The sequence below is a fragment of the Carassius auratus genome, chromosome 28, assembly GCF_003368295.1.
Source record: "Carassius auratus strain Wakin chromosome 28, ASM336829v1, whole genome shotgun sequence".
NCBI lineage: Eukaryota > Metazoa > Chordata > Actinopteri > Cypriniformes > Cyprinidae > Carassius > Carassius auratus.
In genome coordinates, this window is record NC_039270.1 from 21,371,925 (window position 1) to 21,388,220 (window position 16,296).

The window sequence follows — 16,296 nt, forward strand, 5'->3', positions numbered from 1 at the left end:
CAAAAAAAACCTTTTGTCCATTGTTAAATGCTAGTTTAATGATGCGACATGGCATACGTAAAAATGTATGTAAGCCAAGTTTTTAAAAAAGAGCTTAAAGAGTATTATGTATAAGCTAACATTTTGTCACACCAGGGGCGTAGCCATAATTTCAGAAGTGACAGAAATGTCAAATACAATCATTTTATATATGTAGCCTATATAATAATAATAATAATAATTATTATTATTATTTTACAAGGAATTATCTTCTTTTTTATTTACTTTTAATTAGCTGTAATAAATCAAATACACTGCTGGACAATAATCAATCATTTGTAATTGATATGTTTTTCCTAATGGCAATTTTGTGATTGTTTTATATACTAGGCTATATTTAATTAGCAATTATTTAAATTTTCTGCACAGAATAAGGTAGAAAATATACTTTATAGCATCTGTACTGTAATAAATGTCAATTAGCACTGCATCATTCATAAATTGTTTGTGTTTTTTTTTTTTAGTTTCATCAGTTCATTCTGCTTTTATTCAGTTCAGCTGCAGATATAGCCGGACACGTCTATGAGAGCGAGATCGCTTCTCTTTCAGTGTGAAAACGTCTTCATCTCTATTGAACTTTTCCTCTCCATCAGCGAATGATTCTGAGAGAAAACGCTCCAGATATCTGTTTGCGAATGAAACAAATGCTACTTTCATGCATCTGATTATCAGATAAATCTCGCGTTGTTAATGCTGTGGTTAATTTTAAAAGTTTCCTTCGTATGTTCGGTTCATCCGCATTGTTTAAAAACATTTATCATTCAATGGATCTGTGCGTATGATTTAGACATTTACATTTCTGCTCCGTCCATGCAATAAATACAGCTGTTGACGGCTCCGGTAACTCCCACGGTAAGATGCAGAGAGCCATTGACAAACTACAGAAAAGTAAAACTACTTCACATTAGCATTACTGGCCATGAGTCCTATAGACCACACGTCAGCTGCGTCAGAGACGAACAGAGCGTGAGCGCAATCCTGTGACAGTCTCATAGTAAACAGTGGCGTGAAGGACAGATAAGAGGCACGATTCACGAACACTCTTGAAGGTCTCCATTAATTTGTGCATGTAGTAATTTAATGTGTATACATTTTGAAAGCATTGAATCGCTATAGAAATCGCGATTCATTCGATTCTTAGCATTTTGAATCGATTACTGTCCAAGATCGGCGATTCATGATTCAAAAATCATGTTTCAAGATCGATGCATTTGAATCGACAGGGTTTGTAATCGATGCATCGAGAAAACGAGTGAATCGTTACACCCCTAGTGATTTGATGCTAATTTTACTCAAATCTAATGGTCAGATGCTCATGAAGTGACTGTCAGTGCAGTTCTGATCATGTGTTTACATCCTCATTTAGTGAGACAACAGAAGCTGAAACCACTGTGAGCATCACTCGCACTTCAATATGTGTGTAAATTAATAAATGAAACCTTGCGTCTGCGCCATTCATTAACAGTCATGCAGAACATGCTGGATTAATATTTAAATGGACATTTGCGGCTTAATAGTTACAGATACTATTCCATATCATGATTTGATTTAAGTGTAATTACCTATTTTTGATTAATTCATTAAAAAATTTGACAAATTCCATGACATTCCACCTTAAACTGTGAATTCCGTTTCATTACTGGATTCCATGCTTCCACATCCCAGAAATCATAGGGCCAGGGAACTACACTGCAACCAAAAATTACATTGCAATGCAAATTTTTATGAAATCGCAAATGTATCACTGATTATTTTTGTACCTACCTTATGATTTAGTCAATATGCTATGATTTACTATGAGCATTTATTAAAACAGAAATGTGTATTTTAAAAATAGATTTTATAACGCTCTCTCAGCATTCAACATATCAAGTTGGCTTCAGCCCCGCGATGCGGGAAAGCTGAACTGAGCATGTGGTTACTTGCGCGCTGTGTTCGGTGTGCATGAGAGAGCCGCGTCTCACGGACAGCAACACTGAACCGAGCTCTCCTTCAGGACGTTCCCGTCCTCCTGCACCTGAACGAATACAAATCGCAGTTTAAACAAACAGAAAAGGATGCGAAAGAGCTTAATTCAGCACCGCGGTGTTCTGGTGTTCAGGGCGCACTCAGAGACGCGTCTCAATGTCTTCTTGCTTTTGTACCGGCAAATAGGCCTACATAATAATTGTCAAAATACCTGTTGGGAAATTGGATTTGTATCATAATGGATGCATTGTTTCTTAAAATGACGCGCCTAATTTACTAGCTCTGCTGTCAGTGTCTTTAATATTAATCCAAGAAAATGAAAGTAAATCACTCACTGCTCTTGATTGAATTAACTAAAAATCTGATATAATTGATTATATTGTTTTACTAGTGGGTGCAGGACACTAGTTCTTTTATGTAAGGGAGTATAGCAAAATACAGCGAACTGTGAAATATTGCACCCAAAAATTCTTTATACTGTAGACTACCAGTAAAATTGATTTAAAAAAAAAAACATTAGGGACCTGACCATGTTTTGCTTAAGTGTTTACTTCTTTAATTGCTAATTGCAACCTTTTCACACAACAGACTAAACAAAATTAAGCACTGCTTGCTTGGTAACTGTTCAACAAAGTATGCTTAGCTGTGTATATATTGTCATACTAACAGTTGTCTGAAGTTTTGGTTGATTGTAATCCATTACATATCTTTCTATCAAAGCTATCTGACATTATCAAGATGAATTTGTCCAGACACAGTTTAACTCTGACTTCTTGTCATATTTTATATACCAATTTCTAAACAATAACAAATAACTGTGATAATGTGAGAAATGTTGAAGGTGTCTGAATACATTTTGGTTTGACTGTGTATTTTATTTTACAGTGAAGACTATGCAGTGCTGTTTTAAATTAGTTTCTGGACACCTACAAACTTAAAAAAATAAAAAATAAATAAAGACATTGTGTAAATAGCACATATAAATAAATAGAACGAACATACAGTAAATATTAAACCATTTCAAACAGGGCCCACTGTACAACCTGCACCAGGGCCCCTCTAACCCCAGCCCTGGGTTAAGGTACCAAGACAGAAATAAAACAAGAAGGCATGTGTTTTAAAAGATGGAAAGTAAAATAAAAAGCACATCTGAATACAATACAGTTTCATTATCATCAGAGTGGCTGACTATTAAAAACTTGTGCGACCAAATCATGTTTTGTGCCAGTAACTGCAAAGTTAGTCGCGCAAGTGCCACCAGTGGAAAAGGTTAGCATAGTTCCCTGCGTAGGGCTCTACTCTGAAAAGGAACAATACTTACACAGCTTTCATTTTTCTTTATGCAACAAATGGACTCTTATTTTAAAGTGCTACCATATCATTTCAACAGTCATGCTTAAAAATGCACATATTTAAATATATAAACAAAGGCCATAGCATCACAATCTCAGACTTGAACTGTCAGCTGCATTTAAATCTGGGTCTGAAGTTTCTCACTCTATTCAGCATGCAGTATCACGTATCTAATCAAATGTGACCAATCACGGAAAGTAGGGACACAAGTCGGTTCTGGGGCATTTTAAGTTATTCACAGATTCTGAAAGTGTAGTCTCCAAGCTTTCCAACGATGTGTAATATCGGTTGGCCGATATATCGGGCCGATATTTGTCTTTTTTTTTTCATAAATCGGCATCGGCCGATATCCATGTTTAGTAGCGCCGATTTAAAGTCAGGCACGTCTGCGGGCAGCCCCTTGTTATTGGTGCGGTGGAAAGTGCTCCTGCCGCATGTGAAGTACCCCAAGCCAAAACTTTTGGAAGATTCCACAACAGTCCAGAATTTCACTCCATAAATGGGGTGGAGAAGTTGGCAGCTCTCACAAACAGTGCAGCGTGATTGAGGGCTACGTTACCCCGCCTTGCTCACAGACAGCACCGTGCTCGGAGAGACAGCTGTCCTGGAACTACCCAGAACGGTGAATGACATTTGTTCTGAAGCATGGTTTGATGCAGACAATAACCAGTTCAACTCATTTGTATTTAGGGATGTCAATATTCAATAATTTCCATGATCGATCGTTGTTTAAACTAACGATCAATTAATAACCTTAATGCTGCAAAATGCGTCTGCAGCGGTATTATTATTATGTGCAAAAGCCACTTGGAAAAAAAGCGTTCTCACCCGAATTAAAGAGGTTTTAGTCTGAATAAAATGCTAGTAGCAGGACTGTAAAATGAATAGATGTGAATATGATTATTTAATCAAATAAAGAGAGCACGCCATACATTGGAGATCATTTTACTTTGTTGACTGTTTTCCGTCAAGGAGACTGTTGAATGTGCCTCTTTAAATGGTTTCTTGGTGCTCGTTGTTGCATTTTCTTCGGTTCGGCACACACGTGAATCGTGGATTGCTTTACAAAAAAAAAAAAAAAAGAGTTGCTCATGTTCAGTCCACACTGGTCATGGCGAGCGGAGGAACGGAGAAGCTTGAACGGGGCGTTCATTTTGGCTTCCCTGTCAGATATAATGATGAAAAGAGGTTAGTGTAAAAACCGCGACGGTGCGTAGAGCCAAGTTAAGACATCCCATAGTGCACCCACATCAGCGAAAAGATTGTGCCAGATCTTTATGAACAGGAGAAGAAAAAAAGTTGTGGATAAACTATCCCGAGCATCTTCTGTTGCGCTCACGACAGATGGGTGGATGTCCAGGGGGACGGAGAGCTATGAGACTGGGAGATGAGAAGTCCGGCTATTATGTTAAAAAGAAGATATTATGCCATGTGCACTATAAGTTGATTTCATATATTTTAATGTAATCATTTAATGTTAATTTAAAAAGACAAAACGTATGTTTATTTGTATTGGCCTTATTTTTTTGCTGATCAGAAAAATGATCTGATCCATATGAGGACAAGCAAGTGCGGGTTTGACGAGATGTATTTGGAGGTTATTGCTCACGTCTCGTTCTGCACATATACAAATGGTTCCATATTCGCAATGTATCTGAATGTTAAACTATAATATTTTTTAACATTTGTTAATGTAAACAAGACGGAAAAGATCATCCTCTTCACATGAGCAAAAACGTGCATAACAACAAAGTGGACCGGTATACTATGGTCTATTTAAACTGACCAGTGTAACCTTTTATATGTTTGGTTGACTGTGCTTTATTTTAATAATGAACAGACTGCGATGCAAGTTTGAAATTAGAATGCACTTTAGATGTTCTGTGTCATTTATTCCAAACACAAATGTTGCTGGTTGCTAGTGTGTTTGCAGCACTACTGTTAATAATTTTTTATATATTTAGTTTTTATAATTTTTGTTTATTTGATTTTTATTTCGAAAATTGTATTTAAATATATATTTAAAGTTTACATTTGTGTTCCAACAAACTTGAAAATTTCTACTTGATAAATGCTCTAAAACTTTTATGTAAATGATTGACTTAGTGTGACATTTTAGCATACAAATGAAGGGAAAACTTCGAGATATCGGCCCTAAAAATCGGCAGCACATATCGATCATGGCCTGAGACCCTGACCTATAAACATCGGCATCGGCTATAGAAAAACCCATATCGGTCGATCTCTAATGTGTAACACATGGAAATCTGATAATATTTGGAGAAGTTGTGGCCATTTGAAGGTAGGCACTGAAAAAAGCTCAAAAGGGAGAAAATGGCCTCTACAGATTGTGCAGTTCTCAATGCTGGGAGTGACAATGTGCCTCATTTACATCTCATAGGCTGCATTTACACTGCAGGTCTTGATGCCCAAATTCGATTTACTGACTATATCCGTTTTATTTTTTTGACGACCGGGGCTCGCTCTCTCTCTCGCTGTCTCTCACGCGCTCTCTCGCTCGCACTCTCTCTCTCGCTGACCTGTCAAAACTTTCACTCTGTGGTTAAGATGTGCAATTAAAAAAAAAAAATCAGCAAAACATTGGTCTCGTATGGCGGAGAAAAAAAGGAGAGCCCTTTATTTCTGTAATAACCCTGCATTTTTGCCCCATCTCTTCGCCCCAAAGACTGAAAAGACATGAAACCTCGCCATTGCTCCACTGTGTGTATCCTTCGTCCTCCATCACACCTATAATAAGTCATGTAATCTCAGTTGGTGGTGTCCACCTGAGTTGACGTCACTTTTTTAATGACGTACGGCTCGCATTTACTGGGGAATATCCGATTTGTCTGCTTACATGGCACACGCAAATGCACGTATCCGATTCATATCCGATTTATTACCACATATGAATGAGGCCTGAATCCGATCTGAGAACATCGGAATCCATGCGGTTTTTTCCTGCTTACACGGTCACCGGTCATATCCGATCTGTGCCACATGAGAGCAAAAAATCGGATTAGGGTAGGGCTGGGTACCGAACTTCGATGCCTTTATGGTATCGAACGAAAAACTTCGATACTATGAGTTTTGAAAAATGTTTATCTTTCGGTGCCAAAAGCCAAGCGGTCGTTTTTCTTTTTTTTTGCCAAGCGGCTGTGTCTGTGTGAGCTTGTAGCATACGTGCATGTAAGGACCCAAATTCGCCGTGATTGGCTGTCCACCACCACATGACGTGACGGGACGGGGAGGATTTCTGAAAAAACTCGCAGTCACACAACACACGTATTTTCTCAAAACGTTTCCGGCTACACTTTATTAAAGTCATGCCGAGTCAGCAATGTGCAACATATGCAATAATAGTATTGCAACCAAAGCCGGTGTTAAGGATGCATTTGTTTGGATGAGTGTTTTGCCCTCCCTCCCTGTTTAGTTTGGTCTACTCTATTGCGTATCTTGAAACGCCCCCTTTCACGTCGTCTAAAAAACAGAGAGACAGATTTATCCGGTACAGCGAATTTTGATACTCGAAAGATGAATTCATTCTCTGTACGTGCATTGTCTGAAATGCTGCTCACAGCGAGTGCTTTGAATGAGTGAGTGCAAGCTCCGAACGAGCGTGAATTGTTTAAAATGCTTGAATCAGCAATATTTAGAAACAAATGCAAACGATCGGCAATGATCCGTTTCACACCTTCAAGCGAGTGAACAACGCGAAGCAAGTGAAGTTAGGAATTTTACATCACTATTCACGATAGACCATCGGACTGGAAAATCACAATAGCCCCAGGAGGTGGGGCTAACGATTTTGCGAGCCCTGCACCTCAGATCTATTTGTGAAACACTGGTTTCCACACTGGTTTCGTTAAACAAAATAAATGATTATTTTAAAACATTGACTCAAAAGAATCATGGGTTCACTAATCATGAACTTGTATTACCGAGTCAAAGATGAGCTATTATTGAACATCTCGAATGAATAAAGACTTCAAGTTCATCTGTAAAGCACATAAAGCTATTGTTTGAGTCTATTTCATGCATGATTCGCATGGATCTGCTTATTGAATGCAAAGAGTGAGTTCTAGAAGAATTTTTGTGTCTTGATGAGCATGTATCACTCACTTGGAGTTGCTAAATGAACAGCTGTTGTTCTTTTTTTTTCAACGGAGGATCAGTTGCCCTATTGGTTAAAATCCCCAAACTGTTTACTTAAATATAAAATTAATAAATGACATAAAAACAGGGGCGTTTGCGTTATGATGTGGTGGGCTGCTGTGGGCCAGAAAAGCCTGGCTAACTTTTTGGTCCCAGTCCGCCGCTGAATAGCACAACCAGTTGTATTAATAATGTTATCCTGAGTGTGAAGTGTTACCAGAATTGGTTTTAATTAAGGTGAAAAATACAAGTTTTGTGTTTAATGTATTTCAAAACATATGGTATCGAAAAAAGTATCGTTAGGAACCGGTATCGAAACTGAGGTATCGAAATTGGCACCGGATCGAAAGATTTTGCACAATACCCAGCCCTAGATTAGGGTCACTTGAACCATGCAGTGTGAATGGGGCCATAGATAAGCCATACGAGTCAGTCTTTTGTTCGTTATCTGGCTCGGCTCTGTTTTCATCTACAGTTCTCTCTTCACAGCAGTTCAGTCAGTGAACTGTTTGAGTAAATGAATTACTCCGGGATATTGGTTTGTTTGAACTCACAGGGAGTCTCGGCCACATTAAAAAAGTTAACAGTTTAAGTAATTTGTGGATTAATGCGTATTGGAGACATGAACGGTTTAAAACGATTCAGTTCAATTTGGTGAACTGGTTCAAAAAGATCCGGTTACAGCAAATGATCCATTCGTGAACCGGATATCACTGAGACACGGAAGAGAAGACAATGGTGAATAAAGTCATAGTTTTTGCTATTTTTGGACCAAAATGTATTTTCGATGCTTCAAAAAATTCTAACTGACCCTCTGATGTCACATGGATTACTTTGATGATGTTTTTCTTACCTTTCTGGACATGGATAGTATACCGCACACACAGCTTCAATGGAGGGACTGAGAGCTCTCGGACTAAATCTAAAATATCTTAAACTGTGTTCCGGAGATAAACGGAGGTCTTATGGATTTGGAACGACATGAGGGTTATTAATGACATAATTTTACTATTTGGGTGAACTAACCTTTTAATTATTCTAGCTGCTGTGGGAAAGGGTAATAATGGGTAATTTTACCACAAAAAAGCTACCCATACCACAAGGCTATAAACGATCGTCCACCTGCAGGATCCTCACATGCGGTAACGTTAGCCTAGTAGCCGAACAACTTCATGTTTACAGACGTGACGTAATAACGCAGGGGCATGCTCTAATTTCCCACAAAAAAGCTACCCATACCACTCAAATTATAAAACATTATTATAAGCTAACCGTAGTGAATTGGGCTAAAATAAGGCGATAGTTTTGAACACTGGCTGGTTATCTACTCAAATACTGATTTCGGATCATTTTTAAGGATCATTATCACGATGAATAAGTCTAAATGCATTCAGGAAAAATTGCATTTCAATGTTAATTTGCTAAAGTTTTGCTTGGACATACTGAACATATCTTATCAATTTGGATAATACGATATAATTTTAATTGTACAACTTATAAATTGTTAAAATATTTTTGATTTACATATTACAACTAGTGTAGAAAATGGCAAATGTAAATTTATAGAATTTAATGATTTTTAATTTAGCAAAAAAATTGCACGTGCGTGGTAAACTGTACATCTAAATACAGTAATACACTGCTATTTTACATATTGAATTATCATTTTGCATATTACATTTTAAAATGAATTTTGCTAACCATATAAGAATGAGGATGACTGCAGAGGGTTAAAGCTTTGTACACGTAAATATGTCACAAACAGTCATTAAAGATGAATGAAGAATAAAAACCTTGCTCCTCATGTTTTATTCTCCAGGTTTCTGGCTCTTCTGATTTTATTTTCCAGGTTTCTGGGTTCTCGTTTTTTATTCTCAAAGTTTCTGGTTCCTCTAGTTTTGTTGAGCCGATTTCTAGTTCACTCGTGTTCTCTTCTCTCTCTTCTTTAACAAACATCATTTTCACAGCAGCAGATCTCAGTTCACATGATAAACTCATCCAGATATTCCTGCTCGCTTCAAAACTCAGACACCACTGTGAGGACGAAAATATTACAGGTATTTACTGACCGGATTCAAAAACGGTATTTTCTATTTTCAGAAATATTTCTAACAGATTTTATTAAACCAGCATCACAACACAACAACAGAGAGTGCGGTGAAACTAATCTTCTTCCTCTGAGGTTTTAATGGTGTTTGTCAAACAAACGTATGTGTTTAGCGCCTCCCGCTGAACTGGAGTGGAGCGTCGAGAGGAGGGATATAATACATTCTGCGTGCGTGTAGGGGGAATTTATTTTAGATTTCTTAAGGGGGGCGACTTATTTTTTTCTAGTGAACACTCGAAATACATGAAGCACTTTACAATAAATAACTAACATGTTTGTAAACTTCAATACATTAACTAACATTAACAAATCCATCTAGTAAAGTGTTACACTATATGTTAGGCTATATTTTCACAAAAAAAATATTTTAAAAAAATGTGAATAATTTTGCATGAGCTTTATACCCACATTTGCTTTACCTTGTGCAATGTCCCCTAAAAGTTCTCTAAAGGTAACGAAAGTTCCGAACCTTTATAGAACATTAGGGACGTTCATGGGATGTCCTCTTTTGGTTATGAAAGTGCTGCAGTTCAAGGTTCCTTATATGATTTTGATATATGCTAGAAAAATGCTAGCGACATGCTAACAACATGTTAATCATGCTAGAGACATCCTAGCGACATGCTAGCAACATGCTAGCAACATGTTAATCATGCTAAAAGCATGCTAACAACATGCTAGTCGCATGCTAGTCATGCTAGAAACATGCTAGCAACATGTTAATCATGCTAAAATCATGCTAGCAACATGCTAGTTGCATGCTAGTCATGGTAGAAACATCCTAAAACATGCTAATCATGTTAGCAACATGCTAGTCACATGCTAGTCCTGTTAGCAACATGGTAATCATACTAGAAACATGCTAACAACATGTTAATCATGCTAAAATCATGATGGCAAACATGCTAGTCAAACTAGCAACTTGCTAGTCGAATGCTAGTCATGCTAGAAACAAGTTAACAACATGCTAGCAACATGCTACTTATGGTAAAATCATGCTAGCAACATGCTACTTATGTTAAAATCATGCTAGCAACATGCTAGTCGCATGCTAGTCATGCTAGAAACATGCTAGCAACATGATAGTCACATGATAATCATGCTAGAAAATGTTAACAACGTTAATCATGCTAATCATGCTAACAACATGCTAGTCGTATGCTAGTCATGCTAGAAACATGCTAGCAACATGCTTATCATGCTAAAATAATGCTAACAACATGCTAGTCATATGCTAGTCATGGTAGAAACATCCTAGCAAAATGCTAATCATGTTAGCAACATTTTAGTTGCATGCTAGTCATGCTAGAAAAATGTTAATCATGCAAGAAATATGCTAGCGAAATGCTAGCAACATGCTAATCATGCTAGAGACATCTTAGCGACATGCTAGCAACATGTTAATAATGCTAAAAACATGCTAGTTGCATGTTAGTCATGCTAGAAAAATGTTAGCAACATGCTAATCATGCTAGCAACATGCTAGTTGAATGCTAGTCATGGTAGAAACATCCTAGCAACATGCTAATCATGTTAGCAACATGCTAGTCGCATGCTAGTCATGCTAGCAACATGTTAATCATGCTAGAAACATGCTAACAACATGTTAATCATGTTAAAATCATGCTAATCAAACCAGCAGCTTGGTAGTCGAATGCTAGTCATGCTAGAAACAAGTTAGCAACATGCTAGCAACATGCTACTTATGGTAAAATCATGCTAGCAACATGCTAGTCGCATGCTAGTGATGCTAGAAACATGCTAGCAACATGATAGTCGCATGATAATCATGCTAGAAACATGCCAACAACATGCAAGTCGCATGCTAGTCATGCTAGAAACATGCTAGCAACATGCAAATCATGATAGAAACATGCTAGTCGCATGATAACCATGCTAGTCGCATGATAACCATGCTAGAAACATGCTAGCAACATGTAAATAATGCTAAAATCATGCTAGCAACATGTTAGTCGCATGCTAATAATGCTAGAATCATACTAGCAACATGCTAGTCACATGCTAGTAATGCTAGAAACATGCTAGCAACATGCTAATCATGCTAGAAACGTGCTAGTCGCATGCTAGTCATGTTAGAAATTAGTATGCTAAAATCATGCTAGCAACATGCTAGTCGCATGCTAATCATGCTAGAAACATGCTAGCAACATGCTAACCATGCTAAACTAATGCTAGTCGTATGCTAATCATGCTATAAACATTCTAGCAACATGCTAATCATGTTAAAATCATGTTAGAAACATGTTATTCGCATGATTGTCATGCTAGAAACATGCTAACAACATGCTATTCATGCTGGAAACATGCTAGCAACATTCTAATAATGCTAGAAGCATGTTAGCAACATGCTAGTCACATGCTAATCATGCTAACAACATGCTAATCATGCTAAAATCATGTTAGCAAAAAATGCTAGTCGCGTGCTAGTCATGCTAGAAACATGCTAATCATGCTAGAAACATGCTAATCATGCTAACAACATGCTAGCGATATGCTACTAACTTACTAATCATGCTGACGACATGGCTAGTCACTTGCTAATTATGTTAGCGACATGCTAGCAACATGCTAATCATGCTAGAAACATGTTAGTCACATGCTAATCATGCTAGAAACATGTTAATCATGCTAGCAACTTGTTAGTCACATACTAATCATGCTAGAAACGTGCTAGAGACTTGCTAGTAACTTCCTAATCATGCTAGCGACATGGCTAGTCACTTGCTAATTATGCTAGCGACATGCTAGATACCTTTGCTAATCATGCTAAGTACATGCTAGTCACTTGCTAATCATGCTAGCAACATGCTAGCAACTTTGCTAATCATGCTAATGACATGGTCGTCACTTGCTTGTTATGCTAGAAATATGTTAATCACTGTCTTTTTTAAACTTCTTAAACTTAAATCTTTTTAAACTTTTCACATTTTCAAACTTTTCAAACTTTCTGGTCAGGGTTTCTCAAGCCAACTTAAAGTTTGTCTTGACAAACTTTTTTATTTAGTTACCCATTGTTTCTCTGTCTGTACTTGTACTGTGAACAATGACAAGAAAGTTGACAGATGAATTAAGTGCATTTAAGTGCCATTCAGTTGGGTTTTTAATAAAGCATTTTCTGAGATGCACATTAAACAATAAACACATATTTGTACAAATGTACATAATGTACACATACAAAAAATATACATACAAAAACAAATATGTTCGCTATGGACAAACAAGCAGACAGATGTATCAAGGCTGTACCCAATAAGTGGTAGATGTGGTGGTGATGGGGCATCATGATGGTGATGCAGGTTGTTTCTACTGGTATGACAACACACTCCTAGCCTAAATTTTTCCATAGGTGGAATCCACCAATGAATCCCCACTGAACATCCTGATTGTGGTGACCAAAAAAGATGTAGTTCTGAAAAAGTCCTAAAACAGCTGAGCCACAGAGAGGTCAGGAGCTCGTGGTGACACTTATATATTCCTGGGGAAAAAAAATAATTATGTAGAATATTAATCCTACATTTAAAAAATATTTTACCAAAATATAAATATTAGTGAAAATGATTGCGCTCCTATTCTCTTCAATTATTCAAGTTCACACGCATCTGTCAAAGCATGTGACAGGGCATACCACAAACAAAATTTAAGTATTTTCTTCATATTTTCTATAAAATAATATGATAAACAAACTCTAAACACTAGAACACTACAAACAAACACTCACGGTTATACAACGACTTCTTCAAGGGGTGACAATGATACAATATCTCACAAGTTGACATGAAGGAACACATATGTAAAAACATATATAGAAACAATGAACCGACAAAAGACAGAGCACACTAGGGGATATAAATAGGAAAACTAATCAAGACACAACAGGTGGCACAGGTAAGGCAATCACGACAACCAGGATAACAAGGGGGCGGGGCAAGGGAACGAGACAACACAAGCACATGGCCCAAATACAAGGCCATGTGCTTGTATACAAAACACGGGTCTGTCATGATCCTGCCTCAAGACTAGAGAAAAGTCAGGACATGAAGGCAGAATCATGACAGAACCCCTCCCTTAAGGAGCGGCTTCCAGACGCTCCTCAAGGGAACATCAAACACGGGACATGACTGACTGAGACAGAGACAAAAGCCAAAAAGACATGACAAATAACAACAAAGGCAAACATGAATACACTACGGCAGGGTTAGGGTGACAAATAAAAACAAACAAACAAGGAAGCGGAGGAGACAAAGGCTGACGACGAGGGGTCCGGGCAGGTCTAGGTGGTGTAGGGTGGGGAGTGGTATCTGGACAACTGACAACATCAGAGGACCTGACAGGAGAAATCACAGGACACGGGACAACATCTACTGGACACGGGACAACATCAGTGGAGACAGAAACTGGCTCAGGAACCGCGCTTACTGCGGCTGGCTCGGGATCAACACTCACTGCGGCTGGCTCAGGATCAGCGCTCACTGCGGCTGGCTCGGGATCTCTGGGGACAGGGTCTGGGGACAAGACAGGACTGGCAGGGACTTGTAAAATCTGAACAAGACGTGACAAATAATCAGACAGAGTCTTGGCAGCAATAACAACAGGCATCTCTTTACGAGCAGAGACGGACTGCAACAACGCTTCTGCTGCAGAGTCGGCCGCGGCTCTCTCCTCAGCCTTCACGACTGCTGACTTGGACACAGTTCTCTCAATTGCTGGTACAGGATCAACGTTCACCGCTGCTGGCTCGGGGACGCCAGCGCTCACCGCTGCTGGCTCGGGGACGCCAGCACTCACCGCTGCTGGCTCGGGGACGCCAGCACTCACTGCTGCTGGCTCGAGAGGCATGGCCGACTCAGGAGGAGACAGAGACGCAGGACCGGAAGACCCCTTCTTCCTCCTCTTCCTCCTTGGCCGCGGTACAGAGGTCCCAGCTGGGTCTGAGACAGGTTGAGGCAGTTCGGTCTCTGGCAGGGCTGACTCCGTCACTGAGGACTCCAAAGCAGACTCCCAGGAAAGTCAGGACATGAAGGCAGAATCATGACAAATCTACTCCAGTTAAACTCCAGTTACTCCATAAAAGCTGCTGCTGGTTTAGATTTAACAGATGAAGTCATGCCTTGATTGGACTCTTGTCATGTCTATTGTGATAAGACTTTTAGTAGTATGGCTGTCACCATCTTTGATAATATTTTACTCACTGTTTCTATAGTAAGAGGTAATAATCACAAATAGAATACTACTTGACTTCAGTTACCTATTGATACAAACAGCATTCGAAACACTACTGAAAACTGTTGTGTAGAGAACACTGAGACTCACATCTACAAGTAGATGCAGTTGTTACTCCCAAACAGTGAGTGTGTGAACAGTCTATCTATTAGTCATAAGTTTGTCCTTTTGTTTTTCTTTATTTTTATTTCTCTCTCTCTCTCTCTCTCTCTCTCTCTCTATATATATATATATATATATATATATATATATATATATATATTTATACAGTACAGACCAAAAGTTTGGACACACCTACTCATTCAAAGAGTTTTCTTTATTTTCATGACTATGAAAATTGTAGAGTCACACTGAAGGCAACAAGGGGTATTTGACCAAGAAGGAGAGTGATGGGTTGCTGCGCCAGATGACCTGGCCTCCACAGTCACCGGACCTGAACCCAATCGAGATGGTTTAGGGGTGAGCAGGACCGCAGAGCATAGGCAAAAGGGCCAACAAGTGCTAAGCATCTCTCGGGGAACTCCTTCAAGACTGTTGGAACACCATTTCAGGTGACTACCTCTTGAAGCTCATCAAGAGAATGCCAATAGTGTGCAAAGCAGTAATCAAAGCAAAAGGTGGCTACTTTGAAGAACCTAGAATATGACATATTTTCAGTTGTTTCACACTTTTTTGTTATGTATATAATTCCATATAATTCCACATGTGTTAATTCATAGTTTTGATGCCTTCAGTGTGAATCTACAATTTTCATAGTCATGAAAATAAAGAAAACTCTTTGAATGAGAAGGTGTATCCAAACTTTTGGTCTGTACTGTATATATATATATATATATATATATATATTAGGGGTGTAACGATACGCGTATTCGTATTGAACCGTTCGGTACGACGCTTTCGGTTCGGTACGCGGTACGCATTATGTATACCGAACGGTTCGTTGGAGTAATTAATTATATTTGAAAAAAAAAAAAAAGAGAGAGAAAGAAATATAATGATATGCGTTCAACAAGGTAGCCCAATAACCCAAACAACGTAACAGGCAACGCCCCTGACACTCCCGAAGAAGAAAAAAACACCATCTTATATGTTTATGTTAGGCTACTCAGCAGGCGCTCGCTCACTCAGTACACGCTGAAGGCTCGTTGCAAATTAGCCAATGCGTTTAACAGACTAGAAATGAGAAGATCCTCCAATAACCAACAGTTCTGGTGTTTGGGTGCACTTTGGATTCCCTTTAAGCTATAATGGTGATGGCAAGAGAGTGGTGGATAAAAAAACAATGGTATGTCGCATCTGCAACATGACAGGGTACACCAGCGGGATTAAAAAAAAAAAAAAAACCAGCGGGAATATCTGGGATATATGCGTCAGTACTATCTGGGAAAAGACGAAAAAAAGGAGAAACATGCACGCAGCAAACTATCCCTGCA

General features: G+C 38.6%; 1 pseudogene; it reads right to left on the reverse strand.

The window, feature by feature from the left end:
* LOC113047128 (zinc finger protein 271-like) overlaps nucleotides 1–9,684 on the reverse strand; it is a 30,675-nt pseudogene extending 20,991 nt beyond the window's left edge.
* Nucleotides 9,685–16,296: the final 6,612 nt, after the last annotated feature.